Source organism: Eulemur rufifrons, chromosome 7 (assembly GCF_041146395.1).
Source record: "Eulemur rufifrons isolate Redbay chromosome 7, OSU_ERuf_1, whole genome shotgun sequence".
Classification (NCBI taxonomy): Eukaryota; Metazoa; Chordata; class Mammalia; order Primates; family Lemuridae; genus Eulemur; species Eulemur rufifrons.
In genome coordinates, this window is record NC_090989.1 from 140,875,775 (window position 1) to 140,892,651 (window position 16,877).

Here is a 16,877-nt window from a genome sequence, read left to right on the forward strand (position 1 = left end):
GCAGAGGATAGCAGACCTTTTCCATAAAGGCCCACACAGCAAATATTTCAGTCTTTGTAAACCATAAACATATGGTCTTTCCATGCAATTACTCATTTATGATGTTGTAGCACCAAAATGATGCATGATGTGCAAACAAATGGGTGTGGCTGTTTCAATAAAATTTGTTTCTATAAAATTCTTAGATAGAAAAACAGGAGGGCAGTTGGAGTTGGTCTGTAAGCGCCAGTTTGCTATTATCTGCCCTGGGGTAACCACTAAAACAAGAGTAAATATTATACATACATAAATAAACTAATAGAAGAAAAATAAAATAATAAAAAATATATGATTAACTGAAAAGAAGTGGGAAAGGAGGTCAAAAAAAGATAAAACAAGTGGATAAAATACAAAATAAGATGGTAAAATATGAAACCAAATATATCAGTAATTTTAAATATAAGTGAACTACACAGCAGTCCAAATAAAAATCTAAGACCAAATTTTCAAAAATAGGTTGCTTAAGTGAGATGTATTTTATAAAATCACATAAAGATTAGAGAAAGACCACAGTAATCAAAAGAAAGCTAGTATAGCTGTATTATTTTGAAACAAAGCACCTTGAAGAAGCATTACTAGAGGTAATGAGAAAGGGGTCAATCCAACAGGAAAAAAAAATCAGAACCCTAAATATTTATGAACCTAGTAACACAGCTTCAAATATATAAAACAAAAATAGAAAAACTAAAAGGAAAAATAAACAAATTTACAAACATAGAAAGAAGGAAATTTTTACCCACTTCCAACAAGCTTATAGCTTTTTTGACTATAAGCTAAAGAATTCATGAAACTTAATTCATCACTAGCCCAAAAATTTAAAATTTGTTTTATAATTTACATGAAGGTTATAAATATTCTGAGCTTAAAAAGTTTTTCTTAATAATGAAATATCAGAACAAATCTCCATTATTTTCTTCTTAGCAGCTATCATTTCCTGAAATAATAGACACTGATCTTTCTAAGTGGATTGAAACTTAAGGGCAAGAACTTTGTCTTGTTCATGCTGTACCGCCATAACCCAGAACAATCCAGGGATAATTGTGACAGCCAACTAACTCTTCTCCCTGCTTCTCACCTTGTCCCCTAGAGTTTATTCTCAATACAGCATCCTGAGTTGAACAAAATGACATCATGTCACTGTTCAAAATCCTCCTATGACTCCATGAAAAGGCCTACTAGGACTCTAAGATCTTAGATATCATGTAGGTCTCTCCACCCTCATCTCCTACTTGCTCTTTCTCTCGAGTCCAGCCCCACCAGCCTCACTGCTATGAATCATGTCAGGATCTTTGCACTTGGTTCCTTCTGCCTAGAATGCTCTTCCCGTTTATATCCACACTGTTCATTCACCATCTTCATGTCTTTATTCATCTGTCATCTTCTCAATGAAGTTTTCCCTAGACACTAAAATTGCAGATTTCCCAACACCCTAATACTCTTATCTACCCACCTCCCTGCTTTATTTTTCCCTAGCACTTACCAAAGCAATAAATATTTTATAAGATAGTAAAACATACAAGGATAAAACAAGTACATTGGAACTTCTATTCTGAAGGCCTTGTGGGGCAAAGGGAACAGAATTCAAAACCCACATAAGATGCAGAGTCTAAAAGGAGACCTTCCACCAAAAGCTGGTATAACACCCAACTATACCCTCAAGGTCAAAGTGAACCCTAAGTAAGCCCTTATCTTTCTATAGTCAATTCTTTCCAAACTTTTCTCAAAAGAGAGATACAGAGAAGTAAATCAAATAGAGTGCTTCATTAAGGTCAATTGCTTGGGCAGTCCAGACACTCAACACCTTAAACTCTGTGGGCTCAAACTGGTAGTACGTCCAACCAACAATGCAAATGTAAAATTTCCCTAGAAGAATGCCTCTGGTCTCAAATTATTCCCACAAATAATTTTCTAAAGGTCACCAGGCACTAGGAAACAAGACACCTTGAGCAAGAACAAATAGAAAGAAACAGACAATAAGAAAAGACCCACTTAAAATCCCAGCATTATCAGACACAGACTATAAAATACCTATGCTTGCTTATTAAGCAAACTTGGAAACAACTCTGGGGATCAGAAAATTATAAAAAGTGACGAGGATTTTTAAAATAACCAAAGAGAATCTCTACAAATGAAAATATAGTAACTGAAATTTAAATTTAGTGGGCAGGCATAACAGCAGATTATATACATCTCAAGGGATCACTAGTAAACTGGAAGATAAATCAGAAGGTATCACCTAAGGTACATATAGTAGGTGCTCTAATATTTACTGAATTAAAAAAAGAAGGATCGGCCGGGCGCGGTGGCTCACGCCTGTAATCCTAGCACTCTGGGAGGCCGAGGTGGGCGGATCGTTTGAGCTCAGGAGTTCGAGACCAGCCTGAGCAAGAGCGAGACCCCATCTCTACTAAAAAAATAGGAAGAAATTATATGGACAGCTAAAAATATATATAGAAAAAATTAGCCGGGCATGGTGGTGCATGCCTGTAGTCCCAGCTACTCGGGAGGCTGAGACAGGAGGATTGCCTGAGCTCAGGAGGAGTTTGAGGTTGCTGTGAGCTAGGCTGAAGCCACGGCACTCACTCTAGCCTGGGCAACAGAGTGAGACTCTGTCTCAAAAAAAAAAAAAAAACAAAAAAAAAAAAAAAAGAAGGATCAAACACAAAAAGGAAATTGTAAATTATGGCAAGGTCAACACTTTTGTTCTCACTTCGAAGTTTCAAAAAGAGAATACTATGGTTGGATACAGAAATTGAACAAGATAAGCATATTAAAAGGTATTAAAGGATAGAAACTAATAAAGTGAGCAGGCTGCAGTGGCAATCTATATAATGGAGATGGAAGAGAAGAAAGGAAAATGGAGATGAGATGGAGGAAAATAGAAATCGAGAGATGGAAGAGGAGGAGGACACAGAAATAGCGGAGGAAGAGATGGAAATGGAGGAGGTGGAAGAGGACATAGAGATGAAAACAGGAGGAGGAAATGGAGGAAGAGAGGGAGGGGGAGAGGAGGTGGAGGAAGAGCAGGAGGAGGAAGAGTTGTAAATAGAGAAGGAAGAGATGCAAAAAGTGGAGGAAGAAGGGAGAAGAGATGAAAATAGAGGAGGAAAAAGAGGAGGAAAGGGGTAGGAGAAGGGTGATGGGGAGACACAGGCAGAAAAAGAGGGAGAGAAAAAAAGATGACCAAGAAGGATATGGCTTGCCTTCAAATAACTCTTGCAAACTGCCCCCAGCAAGCACTGAGATTCTATAAGCCTATACTCTAATATCTGCATGCCTGACAGTCAAAAGGCTCTGAAAACCCAGCTTTTGTTTTATCTTTTAAACTCATTTGGTAGCAAAATCTGAACTGATTTGAATTCAGTTTATGACAAAACACAATGTGAACTGACATGAGGCTATTTATTGTTTTTATTCAACTCAGTGTAAATTTATACATGTTTAACTGCAAAAATATTAATGTGCTTGATTACAGGGTACTGCCCCAGGCCCAGCAGTCGTTACATAATATATGGGATATGAACATATTACTTTTCTAAATCTGATATATTCTGAATTCTAAAACACAACTGGTCCCCAAGGTTTCAGATAAAAATTTGTGAACTTACATTACTGTAATCAAGCCCTGTCCCTTTTTTTCTTTTTCCCACTGAAGGAAAGCCATATATTCAAATGGTTTTTTTAAACTTTCCACTTTATCTTTACAGGTACATGTATCCAAAACCTGAAACTTCTGCTTCTAAAATTCATATAAAAGATGAAAAATTTGTTCCATCTTACATGGCAAATAAAAGAGCAAGCTAAAACTCTGTACCATGTCTCACAGAAAAGAATTCAATTTTGTGTGGCTACTCCTTCAGTGAAACAAACAGTTTAGTAAGAACTCTCAACACCATAGATTTTTCATGCAAAAAATATACTGTTTCACATTAGTTTCTTACACCAAAGTTCCTCTTTTCACTTGAAGCTATATCCTTCCTTATTCTAATTAAAACAATGAGCAGGCTGGGCACGGTGGCTCACGCCTGTAATCCTAGCACTCTGGGAGGCCGAGATAGGCGGATCGTTTGAGCTCAGGAGTTCGAGACCAGCCTGAGCAAGAGCGAGACCCAGTCTCTACTAAAAAATAGGAAGAAATTAGCTGGACAACTAAAAATATACAGAAAAAATTAGCTGGGCATGGTGGCGCATGCCTGTAGTCCCAGCTACTTGGGAGGCTGAGGCAAAAGGATTGTTTGAGCCCAGGAGTTTGAGGTTCCTGTGAGCTAGGCTGACGCCACGGCACTCTAGCCAGGGCAACAGAGCAAGACGCTGGCCTCAGACAAACAAACAAACAAACAAAAAAAAAACAATGAGCAACAGGACTTCAGATTTCTGAGCTGTTATACACACTTGCATATTCATCAGTAACCACAATTATATCTAAGAGCTAACATACCAACTGAGATTAGGAAACAATAATCCCTATAAACTATTATATCATAGATATCTCAGAAAACGCAAACAAATTACTATTTATTTTTCATTTTTTTATTTTTTGAGATGAAGACTTGCTCTACTGCCTGGGCTAGAGTGCTGTGGCATTAGCCTAGCTCACAGCAACCTCAAACTCCTGGGCTCAACCGATTCTCCTGCCTTAAGCCTCCCGGTACCTGGGCCTACAGGTGCACGCCACCATGCCCAGCTAATTTTTTCTATTTTTAGTAAAGACGGGGTCTCACTCTTGCTCAGGCTGGTCTTGAACTCCTGACCTCAAGCGATCCTCCTGGCTTGGCCTCCCAGAGTGAGAGGATTATAGGCGTGACCCACAGCACCCGGCCAAACAAATTTTTATTGTCTACACTTCCCACAGTGTACATGTACAACAGGATACTCCCCTTGGCTTTCCTCTAACCTTATAAGTCACCCTAGCTCATTCTCTTCTGTTAGCTGTTCCTCCTTCACCCAATAAATAAGTGTTGAGTATCCTTCTCCTTTCAAGACTACACACTTTCTAAATCGCCTCATCCATTCTCAATGTTTTTTAACACCTTCTATATGCTGACATCTCCCAAATGTTTGTCTCTAGTCTAGACAATCTCTGGGTTCCAGATCTACTATCCAACTATCCTACTATCCAACTACTATCTTCCCCATGGGTATCTCAAAGGCATCTCTAATTTGACATACACACAAAACATCAACACCATCTCCAAGGGTGCTCTCCCTAAGTCCTCTCCCATCTCAGTAAATGACATCACCACCTATTCAGCTGCTCAAGCTCATTACATGGGAACCCCATCCCAAGTTCTCCTCTGCTCCACAGAAATCATCTACCAGGAGTTCTTGTTGTGTATAATTCCAAGTTATATTTTAAAACCACCTATTTCTTTTACCTCTGCTGCTACTCCTAATCTAAGACCAGACAGACCAGTATCATCTCTGCCTATATTACTACAATAGCCTCTTTACTGGTCTCCTTGCTTATATTCTCAACCTCCTTCCAAACCACAAATTAAAGAATGTGACCCTCTAAAAGAGTAATTTGAATCAATAGCTGCTGAAATCATGAAATAAAAGGTTGATGGGGAACTTTATAAAGGATGGATCAGGCTGCCAATGCCTAAACCCACTTGTTCAATATTAGTATCACAAAAGACAATCAGACACTATGCTTTCTGACAGAAATCCAAAATACCACCTATGAAAAATTTGTACCAACCTCTCTTCCCAAAATTGGACCTGATTTTTTTTTTTTTTTTTTTTTTTTGAGCTAGGGTGCAGTGGCGTCATCATAGCTCACTGCAACCTCTAACTCCTGGGCTCAAGCAATCCTCCTGCCTCAGTTTCCCAAGTAGCTGCAACTACAGGCGCATGCCACCAAGCCTGGCTGATTTTTTCTATTTTTAGTAGAGATGGGGGTCTTGCTCTTGCTCAGGCTGGTCTCGAAATCCTGGGCTCAAAGGATCCTCCCACCTCACTCTCCTAGAATACTAGGATTATAGGTATGAGCTACCACACCCAGCCATGGACCTGATTCTGATCAAGCCATTAGAAGAATTTTCAATTTTCTGGAAATACAGAAGATAAAGAAACATTAAAAAACAAAAATACAAAAGTACCATGGCAATGCAATCAACAAAAACTAGTGTGTGGGAAAAGTTTACCTATCAGATGTTTTCTCTTCAACAAATAAATTGCAAGAGGAGAAAAATGAGAGACAAATACTACAGATGAATAAATCCTTAAGAAGTAGATCAATGGCAATGTCCAAATCCTAATTCAAAAAAACTATAAAAAGATATTTATGAAAGAATTGAGGAAATCTGAACACTGAATATTTGATACTATGGGTTAAACTTTTAGGTGTGATAATGGTACTGTGACTGTCTTTTAAAAAGATGCTTTATATATGTGTATGAGTTGTATGTGCACACACGTATGTGTGCACCCACACACACACATCTCAGTACAGCAGGATAGTGGAGCTGGGGGAAGATAAGGTAGGGATATAGATGAATAAAGACTGGCTAAGTATTGGTAATTTCTTGAAGCTGGATGATGAGTAGTAATGGAGAGTCATTACAGTATTCTCTATTTGTGGGTAAGCTTGAAATTTTTCATTAAAAAAATCAAAATAATTTGAATCACTTTACTCCCTTGCTTAAAATCCTGCAATGAAACCTCAATAAAATAAGCAACATCATAAGGGCAAAGAAAAGAGGTGAGGGCAGAGAGTATGTGAAATCAGCACCTAAAACATCACAACAAATTCTTAAAAGATGCAAATAAAAAAGAATGGAAGGCTACTGAAGAGTAATACCACAATGAAGCTGCAATTAAAATTCTCTGAAACAGCAGAGAACTGATCTATCTTGAAGAATGACAGAGAAGTGACAATTTCTAAGCCAGAAAGTCCAGTAATAAGTACCAGGAGCAACTGAAAATCTATGGAATATCAACCCAAGGAGCTCAACATTTTGCACACAAGTGTGCACATGCATGCTCACATGTACACGCACACACACATACACATACATGTAGGATTTTGTGAAAATGGAACCACCAGAAAAGGCAAAAGTAAGTTCTTGGAACCATTTGAATTTTTGTTTGCCATAATTTAATAGAAGGATTGGGTGAGAAAGTCAAGGATATCTCCCATAATACAGAATAAAAGAGAAAGATATAAAACTTGAGAGAGAAGACAAAACATAAAAGACAGTGAATCAACCCACGAGGTTCAACATCTGAAGAACAATTCTGTAAGGAGAAACTAAAGCTAATAAATGGGGAAAACTTTACCTTCACAAGTAAAAGAATCATATAGTAAAAATTTAAAATTTCCTCAGTTTAAACCAAAATGAAAAATTTCAGTAAAATTATTAGAAATTAAAAATTCAAGTGGTCCAAAATAAGACAATGGCAAAATTTTAACACTCACATAGACATGTTGTGATCTTTCTCAGGTTAATCTTAAATAGTTAACTATTTTATTTATAAAAAATAAAGTCCATTCTATATAATGCTTAATAGAAGCCAAAAAACTTGATAAAGTATCTTAAAATATCTAGGTAGGTATAACTGACTAAATAAAATATATTTGAAGACTTTTACCCTTTCCTTTAAAGGGGTCCTTTAAAAATTCAAGACTTTGAACGTTCAATGCAATAGATGGACAATCACAATTTAAACCATTATTTGGTATTAATAAAATTAAATGACATATGCCATAAGAACCATAATATCAAACTAAATAATAAATGAGGCTCAGAATAAGGTTTATTTAGAACCTTTAGAAAACTTAGTCATTTCAGACACTTAAATTTACATGACAGCTACAGACTGATCATAACAGCTGTTAAAAACATCAAATGTACTATTGTACATGTACAAAGAAAAGATGCAAACCCCTTCTCAAAGATTCAAGTTCCTTAGCAACATCAGGTTTGAGGATATGCTACTACTGGTGCCCAACAGCTTGCACCCATGTAGGTAAATGGGACTGCCTCAAGAAGGCTACTATTTATTCAAAGGTACAGCATAGGTGCCCAGATGCCTTAACACAGACCTAAACCACAGGATGGTTGTCCAAGGCCTTCAACGTCTATTGCAGGAAGAAGGGGGGAACAACAGGGTTGCTTTATTTTAGTCACTGGCTATTTACAATCTTAGTGCCCAGTACTTACTACTTATATTACTACTAATGCCTGATCTTTTGTCCCCTGTAATTTACTTTTTTTTCCTTACACACTTTTTTCCCCATCAATGTTCCTACAAGAAATGTTTGGCCTTTTTGACAGTAAGTCTAATTGTTGCTTTCCTACAGTTATTTAAATTACCCAATCTTAGTGTATCACAAAGAATATTTAAGAGTATGAAGAAGAGTGATCTATTTAACATTAATTTCTTGCTACTCTTCCATACCCCCTGAATCAATAGCTGCATGTCAGTTTGGAGTGGTCCCAGAAGGCTGATCTCTAGACAGCCACAGTTATATTATTGCTTGTATATACTTCTAAAAGACTCATTTTTAGAATAGTAGACTGTGTTGAAATGCTCAAAATTTATAAACAGTCTATTTACAACAAAACCTTATTTCTTTCCAGTCACTCTGCAGCATAACAACAAAAGGCCAAATTCCTCTTGCAAGCTTTTGAGGCAGATTGTAAGGCTCAGCACCGCATAATAATCCTACAGGTTTTTAACTCTATCTGGTTTGACTGCCCAGAGCCACTACACAACTATCTGACTTCTTGATTTTATACTCTTGGGTAAGGATGAAGACAACTAAATTGAAAAGCACCCCAAAGCCACCAAGTAAACAACTCTTTAAGTGATAGCCATTAGAGTGCTTCACAAATCCAAGTTTGCCTAGAAATAAAACTGCTAATGAAATCTTTCATATAGCCTTGAAGTTAAGCTTTATAACATATTCAGTATATAACAGACTAATAACTGGAATAAATGAAAAGCAACTATAAATAAACAACAAAAAAGGTGAAACAACAAAAAGTTGGCTAAGGATGACAATAGGCAATCCACAGAAAAGGAAATATAAATAACCAAGCATATGAAGATCATCAACCTTATCAGAAAGCACAGATGTTGTATAAAGGATGAGATATTTTCACTCATTTGATGGGCTAATTTTTAAAAGGTAAACCATAACAAGAACAGAAAAGAATGTAGGATACAAGGCACTGCTGGTGGGAATGTAAGTGGTAAAGCCCCTTTGGGAGCAAATTAACTATAGCTAACACAATTTAAAATGAATAAAATATTTGATTTAGAATTCTACTTCCAGACTATTTTAAGAAATATATATGTGTATGTATATAAAATACATATGATATGTACAAAAGTGTTTACTTAAGAATCATTTAGAAAAATTATATATGGTAAATAATTTAAAATTCCATAAAAGACAAGATGGTTATGATACATCCATACTATAGCATATTATGCAACAGTTTAAACAAATGATGCAAAGTAACAAATGATGGCGTTTAAAAAAATCTCCATGCCATATTGAGTAGACATGGCAAATGGCAAAGATACGTTCAGAATGATATCATTTGTGTAAACACAGTCAAAACAAAGCCATTTATTTTGATGCTTAATATGCACGTAAAGGCACAGCAAAAGTAGGAAAAGACACACTCCACATTAATAAAAGTGTTCACCTCTGCTTATATTTGGGCTTGGAGGTATTTCTGAAGGGATTTTTGCTTTATCTTCAGTATCTGAATTTTGAAACAGATATTTGTATATTAAGTTCGTAATTAAAATAAATAAATAAATAACATAGGTTAGGAACAGTGTAATCCATTTGTTATATATGTTCAAATGATTCTGGTGTAATGTATGTGCATTGTATGTGAGAGAGACTGTATGTGATGTATGTGAGAGAGTATATATTAAACTCTTAAGAACTATATAAATCCCAAGATAACCTTTTACTATATACATATCTTTATTGTTTAGGTTTTTATTTCATAGAGGTATATTATTTTAATCTAACGAAAGTATTTCTATTTTAAAGAAGAGAATTAGCTGGAAGGTTACCCTGAGTTTTATAAGAGGTTATTACTTTGATTTTTTTCAAAAAAAATCAATACATTCCTAAACAGTCCAAATGTATTTATGTATTATTTGAAAAAAAGAAAAACTAAGTAAATATACAATGATAACCACTGAACCTAAAATGTTTAAAAAATAAAATAAAATCTGGGTATGGCCCAAACCAAATGCAACATTTAGACTTGTCTGCAAATTAAGGTTTTTTTTTGTTTGTTTGTTTGTTTGAATAAAAAAGGAAAGAAAGAAACTTGGCCATGCCCTTAAGTATACGAGAACTTAATTTGTCAATCCTGATGTCTCTTGCCTTAAAAATTGGCAGTTAAAATTATATTCTTATTTCTTTCCATAAGGTCACATAAAATAGTTATGTAAATTTCTGGAATAAATCATAACAATATGCCAAACCAAATTTGCTACCACATTTCCATTTAAGTGTACATAATACTTTAAATGATGGTACCAAATACTATCATTTTGGTGAGTTGGCACCCCATTTCTCATAGCCCCAAGAGGAATTACTCCATAGAGAGAAAGGGTCATTATACATATAGTCATAGGAAGGCTAAAACTGTTAGAATTAAAACCTCCAAATACAGACCAGTCTTCTTTAAGAACCTAGCAAAAAACACGCAAAATGTTTTTGAGGAACCTCAAATTCCCCTTCTTCATACATGTCTCTGATGTTGATGCGATTATAAAGTATACCTCTAAGCATCTTAACAAAAGGTTTGATAAGGAAAAAAAAAAAAAGCTCAACTATTATGTGTTACAAAGGACAATACCAAATGTACACTTGGGACTCTAGATTTGATTCTGGTTTGTTTTCTGTGCTTCAATCTGGGATGTATCATCTCAGCAAGTCTCAGTTTCCCAATCTGTGAAATGAAAATACCAAAATACTCTATATATTTCACAGAGTTATTTGTACCTGAGGAGTTAATGTAAATTAAGTATATGAAAGAGCTTTATAAAACTATAGCTTTATGCACTACAGAAATCCGTGTTTTTTAAAAAAATTATCCTTACCCAAATAAAACACTGGCAAATCCATTTTAATCAAATTACATCCTGTATAGAATTCTAAAAAGGCTAAATATTTTCCAGAGAATTGTTTATGAGGTACACTGACAAATCACAAGCATATTAATTAAAATAGTGTCCATGGCAAGCCATTTTGCTTCTTTAAATATTTTATTACCATAGAATTCTACTTGTGTCAAAATACAACAGGAAAGATGTCAAGCTAGCTAGCCAAACCTTCCTGTCAAGATCTGTCATTCCTCCAAAGGCCATGTTCTCCCTTCAAAGCTTTTGCAAATATTCCACGTTTCTTCCAATATCCCTTCATATCCACCACTGAAGACTGAAGGCTTGCTTGGGTTGCAAGGTAAATTGTCACCTTATATTTGCCAGATCCCAAACAGATACAGCAAGTGGAAAAGGATACCAAATGACAAGTACACACATGCATAAATGCACACACAAATGTACATACACACAAACATACAAGTGTCCTTTATTCTTTAGGGAGAAATATATTTCTTACACAGCAAATGATCGTCACCTTAAAAGGAAGTGTATAGTACAAGCAAAAGAAGAAAAATAAATCTTACTTACCATCTCCCATAGCCATTCAGATGGTCCAGGGAGCTGTCTCAAACCAAGAGGTCAAATAGCACAGCAAATAAGTACAGCTCAGTGCCTGCGCCACTGGGCTCGGCCTGCAGCCTGCAGACACCCGGAGCACTGTGTGACCCAGGCCGCGCTGCAGCTCTGCACCGCAATAGCCAACAGCTGCTACTCCACTTCAAAATAAAAGTCTGGGGTCTTGCTGAAAACGCTCATTTATTTGGCAGAGCCTAGAAGAGCTTGATCAAGATTATTCTTTAACTACACATATGCCGTTGGATACAGGTTATGATGTTTCTCCTTGTACAAGCTGCTTGAAATTTAATCTAAAAAAAGCTCTGGGAGCCAATAAATGTCATCCCGCTGGGGGACTTTTAATGCAATCATCAAAACACAAGGCATGTGTTCAGCAATCATTTTCTGCTTCCCTAAAGATATCCATGTAATCAGTAGCAATCACATGATCTGATGGATTAACTGATTTGCACCTTTTTAAAAAGGTTTTCATCCCTTTGTATTAATATTTACAACAGAAGATTGCTAGAAGTGCACAAACAGAAATAGCCCAGTTTCCAAGATTAACTGCTCTCATTATGCAGGAAGCATTTCTGGCTGCCGTAAACAAATCACGTCAAAGGCAGCCCATCAAAGGCTGCTCTGTGTGGGGACAGCAGGGCCACACGGAACAAAGCTTGCTTCTGGTGGAGGAGACAGAACCTAGCCAGTGCGCAGCTGCAGGGGCGCAGAGCACCCTCTATCCAAGCTGCACAACCATCAGCACATTGTCAGGCTCCGAGAAGGCCCTGGGGCTCATAGCCACAAACAGCGACATTTTAAAATCAACCTAAGCAAAGAGCTACTTTGCTTTTCATCAAGGGTTATGTTATAAAAATATACAAAACTAGACTGGAAGTTACCTTATTAACTCATATAAGCCAAATATCAATGTAATTTCAAATCCTAGTTTCCATGCTTTATTTTACTGCCATCCTCCAAGAGCAATTCTTTTCCTAGCAACTGTTTCAAACAGAGAAGCTGGAAAATAACTTTACAATGATTACATGTCCAAGACTGCATTGGGTCCCACATACACACTAGACAAATCAGAATTATGCATAGTTTTTTTCACAGTAAAAGAGAAAAAGATTTGCAGTCACAGCCATCAATAAGGTTAGTGTTTACATCTTGGTTAGCGTAGGAGACTGTCTAGGACACCAGACCCTGTCATAATCACAGGGGGCCTCCAGCTTTTAGTCTTTCTTTCCTACAAGGCTGGTGTTTCCTCCTTTCAGTCACAATCTGACTAATTTTAAATCTAGTTTTCTTCTAACAGCACAGCTAATTCTATTGCACTTAGGGAATCTGCCTAACTTACTTTTGTAATGTAAGAATTAAAGTTAGGTTAACCCTCAAGACAAAAGAATGTTGTGCATTTCTCACTATTCCTAAACTAAATGATATGCTCAAATCTCTGATGATATAATTTACTTAGTGTTCTGAACTAATGCTTTAGAAAATCAAGTCAAAAATTCAATGGCAATTAGAAGAAAAATCAGAGACAAAAGTATAAGATGTAGAAGTTGTATATCAGGATATGCATAAAGGAAGAAGAGGTAAAGAGAAAAAAATAAAGAAACAGACTATTTTTCTGAACATAAATGTGAAAAAGATAGTGTTAGATAATGTCATTCCTACTTACCATGTTTCTCTCTAGCCTAAAACCCTTTAGGGGCTTCCTACTCCTAGAAGTCCATCAAAACTCCTCCTATGGCCTAAACGGCCCGGGTGTTGCAGTTCCTACTCACTTCTCCAACTACATCTCACACATGGTCTCCCCTCCAATGGACCCCCAAAGCCTCAGTGGGCTCCAGGCAGTTGTGGCCTCCCTTCTTGGTATATTCAAATATACCAAGTCTTTTTCCACCCCTGGGCTTTTACAGTCACTATTTTCTCTGCCTAAAGTGTTTTCCTACCATTTATTCCATGAGTGGCTCATTCTCATTTATCAGGTGTCAATTCAAATATTTCACCTCTCAGAGAGGCTTCTTCCACTGTTTCATCTAAAATGGATCACTGAGTTACCAACTCAACACCTTATTTACCTCATTTAAAAACTAAGTTAGATGATAACTTGTAGCTATAAATGTTTCTAAAAAAGTTACACTACCTTTACAAAAAAATCTTCTGGTTTTTTTTGTTGTCTGTATTTAGTAAAATGACTTTTTCATCACAAAACACTCTAAATCAATATACTATAAGATGTGTGATGTTTCATTATTATGGTTTCAAGCAAAGATATACTAAAAATTTTTATTTACTTTAATAGTTTCTTGTCACAGAATATCATGTGGAACAAATTTTAACTGCATGCCATGTTTGGATGAACCCAAAACAATTTGCTTTACATAAGTACACAAAGTAAGAGACAGAAGAGGCAGTATCATCCATGGTTCTTTAGTCTGTTGTGTGCATGAACTATTTCCATAAGTTTTCATGCTGAGCCTTTATTTTGCCCTAAAATGTCTTCCTGTTCTATAACCTTATTTTATAGTTTTAGCTTGAGTGCATGATAAAAATGAACTTAAAAAGGGCTGAAAATTTTGAGGAAAAAATTATAAAGAAATAAAAAAGGAGCTGAATTAACCTTTATTACTTTATGTACAAACTATTTGCCTTCATCAAATTGTTACTTATAAAAATTTGTTTTCCATATTCAACTGATAAATATTTTTCTACTTGTGAAAATTATTCAAGTATCATGGGTTGGAATGAAATACAACATAATTTTTCTCATTAATATTAGTGGAAATAATTTTCTCATTTAATGGACTTTCACTTAGCAGCAGGATTTTTAGGAATAATTTAAATTCATTAAACAAAGAGTAGTTACATTTCCTCCATTACCAAATGTAACCACATTGTATTAATATATCTATTTGTTTACTTGTTTATGATCTATTTCCCTCACTAAATTATAGGCTTCTTAAGGACAGAAACTTTGTCTTCTTTCTGTTGTGACATGATCTAATTTATATTTTAAGAAGATCACTCTGATTTCTGGGTAACAAATGGATTCCAGAGGGCAAACATGGACCACAGTCAACTGCAGTAATCCAGGTAAAAGCTAAAGGAGACTTGAAGTAGAATATTAGCAGTGGAGATGGAAAAAAATAAGCAAATTTGGAATTTGTTATTATTTCAAAGGTAGAAATAATTGATTATTTAGAATGCAGAATCAGGTCAGGTTCCTAGCTTGAGCCAATGTTGGTGCCATTGACTGAAATGGCTAAGACTGGGGGAGGACCAGATTTGATGGGCAAAAAGAGACAACACAGTTTCATTTTTGGACATGTTAAGCTTGAAATGCCTATTAGGCATCCCAATGGAAATGTCATCAAGGCCACAAGCTACCAAGTCTACAGCATAAAGGAGAGATGAATGACAGCTAGAACTATACATTGGGAATCATCAGCAATGGTTATCATTTAAAGCCTTTGGGTAGGATTTGATCACTAAGAGAGAGAATAAAAACAGAAGAGAGGAGGCCTGGGCTCTGGGACTTGCCAACATGATAAATAGGCTTCCTTCTTCTAGTCTCTTCCGTTGTTAACAAATACATGAAAGTATTTTTCAATGATAGCATAATACTATCATCAAAAATATCATGACCTATTTCTATACCAACGTATATTACAGACTTTAATTTTCAAATTTGACCATGCTTACAATATTCAGATCACAATCTCTAATACAAACAAACTCTGAATACTTCCTCCAAGAAAAATACATGCCAGAGACTAACTCCAGACCTCCTCATCTATGGTTAGATAAACAAGAGAAAAAGAAATGGGAACTAAAAGAATAGAGAAGAAAAAAGGTTCCATTTTGAAGGTAACAGAAATAATGTCACAAAATACAAGAATAACAGTGCTCTCAAAATAAACCATCCAAATAATGAATACTTTAAATTTTATAAAAAGTATTATACTTTTTTCCTTACAGTTGTAGCTACTTAGTCTGAAATGCACAAATGAGCATGTTATGAAAACATACAAGTCTCAGTTCAAGGAATTTTAACAACTCTCCCTCTTCTTACTGCTTCGGGTCTCTATAGAAATGGACAAGGTAACTGCTAGAAAAATAAGGATGAGGTACTTAAAACACCTTCTATTCAGAGATGATAAGTGAGAAACAGCTAGCAGTCAGGGTGAGGACTGGCAGCGCTGAAGTCAATTTATACTTCTAGAACTAAGTTTAGATTAGGGTAGACACAATCTGTACAACACTAAATTCTCCCTCCATCTGACTTCCTGCAACACAACAAAGCTCAGTCTCAGTTTAACCCAGAGAAATATAACTAAATTATATTAGTAACTAGCTTTCCTATGTTTGACTATAAAGTCACACCCCAAATTTTTTTTCCAACATCATTTATATCACCAAGCTAACCACACTCTCTCTCTTTAACATAAAGGTACTTCCCTCGGTGGAAAAAATCACCTATATTATCTTTGGAAACTGAATATATTCTTCACATATATGGCTAATTAATATTTAAAGAATGAAATCTAGGCAAATGTTACCCAAAAAAACTAAATACAATTTATCAACTTTACAAAAAAGAGAGGAACCACAAAATCAAATAAATACAAGATAGTAACTTCAAATCTCCCTGAATTCCAACTTGGTCTCATTCTACATAAGAAGCCAAAGATGATTATGTTAGTGAAGTCCCTGTGTAAGTGTACCTTCATCAGTATCATCATTGAAAGTCTGTACATAGGTATAATAAAGTCCATTAATGTCTACTAAAAATAACTAAGTAAAACAAGTACTCTGGGTATAAAAGCACATTTTATGCATGGAACATGGAAGACAAGAGGTCATCATACCTGCAACCCAGAAGAAACAAAAAATAAGGCAAAAGAACAATATCACTCTACACAATTGACCCCTTGTTAAATTTTCACTCACTCCAAAAGAGTCACAGGATAGGTAACAATCAGCAGGATGGAAAGATTTAGTGATTATATTCCAACTAAGTTTTCAAGCCACAAAATCAACTCTTCTGAATCAATGATATGATAGTTAACCTAAAAAACACATTTTAATGTCTAAAAATTGCTAAATAATGTTTGAAATGTTTGAGA

General features: G+C 35.7%; 1 protein-coding gene across 13 annotated transcripts in view; it reads right to left on the reverse strand.

Moving 5' to 3' along the window:
- The window catches only part of CLASP2 (cytoplasmic linker associated protein 2), a 196,939-nt gene that overhangs the window by 130,903 nt on the left and 49,159 nt on the right, over nucleotides 1-16,877 (reverse strand). The gene's annotated exons all lie outside the window — the stretch shown is intronic.